The following is a 2,037-nucleotide window of genomic DNA, read 5'->3' as shown; positions in this document are numbered from 1 at the left end:
CACACACACACACACACACACACACACACACACACTCATGTATTTGTTGTTGTTCTGGCCACGAGCCCAAAGTATAGAAATAGAGTTTAAAAATCCTTCCATCCAGGAGACAGCTTGGTTTCATCCTTTCCTCCAGGACATATATGTCTGTCCTCCTAGCAGTCTACAGTATGTTCAACACTAATCTTCAGCACCAAAACTCAAAGGCATCAATTCTTCTTCAATCATCCTTAGTAATTTTTTAGATCTCTGATGCACAGCAAGTAATTGGGAAGACCATGGCCTGGATCAGGCTCACACAAGTCTCCAGACTGACACTGTTGTTCTTCAGTACTCTAGAGAGGTCTGTGAGAGGTCAACTTCCCAAGGCAATTTGGCTTTTGATTTCCTGCCTGCTGGTGCTATGAGTGTTGTTTGTGCTGTCCTTGACTATCTGCAGTATACAGCTCATGTCCTCCTCAGTTTCATCAAGCAACTCTGCATCATCTGCATAACACAGGCTTTTGATGAGTCTTCCTCCAATTTTGTTGCCACATTTCTACTTATAAAGTCTAGCCCCCTAAATGATATGTTCTGCATATAGATTGAAAGATGTGGATCCGTACTTTTCTGATTTTGAACCATTCAGTGTTTCCCTGCTCTTTTCTGACTACTGCTCCCTGGTCGAAATATAGGTTTCTCATGAGCATAATTAAGCGTTCTGGGATTCCTTTTCTTTTCAAGGTTAATCAGAATTTGTTGTGATCCACACAGTCAAATGCCTTTGCATAGTAAAAGTAACACAAATAGACATTCTTCTGGTACTATTTGATTTCGAGATACACACACACACAAATTATATGTGTGTATACCGATACATACATACAAATTATATACGTATATATACACATCAATTATATACATATATACACATGTAAATTTTAGATATATATATATACATATACATATATACACACATATATACATATGTGTATGTATACATAGTTGTTAGGTGCTGTCAAGTCGAGCATGATTCATAGCTACCCTATGAACAAAAGATCTGAACCCTATCCTATCCTGAGCCATCTAACAGCATCCCCCAAAGTACGCGAGGCCTTATTATGGCCTCCAAAGAACACGCTAGCTGCACTTTCTCCAAAACATAGCTGTTATTTCTTTCAGCCGTCCATGGGATGTTCATTGTTCTTCCCCAACACCACAGTTCAAAGGTGTCAATATATTACATGTTGTTGTTGTATGCCATTGAGACAACTGACTCATTGCTGACCCTCTAGCAAGTTTTCAGAGGCAGTTAATTGCACAAAAGGGGATTACCCATCCTTCTGTGGAATAGCTAGTGGATTAGAATTGCATGTCTTCTGGTTTGTAGTGCAGCTTCTTGCCACTAGACCACCAAAACTCTCTATATTATATTGTTGTTGTTGTTAAGTTCTATCAAGTCAAGCGTGACTCATAGTGACCTTATGAACAAAAGACTTCAACCCTGTTCTGTAACTGTTTCCCTAAATTCATAGAGTTTCTAGAGGCATGTCATTTAGGAAGTGGACACCACCTATGCTTCCAAACCTTCCTTAAACTGGGAGCTCCACCAAACACTATCCACCATAAGTAAATATTATGGCATTTGGCATACCAGTAGCACAATGTTCATCATCACAGCAATTCCAGGTTACCTTAGTAAAGCAAATTGACAGATCTGTGGTGTACCACTTTGTAGAATGTTTGTTTGTCCCAAACATAATTAACACCAGGCCTGAGGGCTTTAGGCCCCACGGACCAACTAACTTTTAAATACAAAGGACTGCCCACCAGGTCCTGTTTTGCACAGGAATCCAGAATTAAGGTTGCATAGAGAAGTGTACTTGGGGTGGGGGGTGGGACGTGGGAATTGTATACTAATGAAGACATTTTTATTCTTTTTTTTCTTTGTTCTTTTTTCTCTCTTCGGAGGAGGAAGTGAGCTGGTGGGGAGGGGTGTGAAGGGAGAAAATTGCGGCAATGAATGAATGGAAATCCAAAACCTCTGTAAAAAAAAAA

The sequence above is a fragment of the Elephantulus edwardii genome, unplaced genomic scaffold (genome assembly GCF_000299155.1).
Source record: "Elephantulus edwardii isolate Elephantulus edwardi_28Jun2011 unplaced genomic scaffold, EleEdw1.0 scaffold00169, whole genome shotgun sequence".
NCBI classification, from domain to species: domain Eukaryota; kingdom Metazoa; phylum Chordata; class Mammalia; order Macroscelidea; family Macroscelididae; genus Elephantulus; species Elephantulus edwardii.
Note: the sequence above shows the minus strand (reverse complement) of the source record.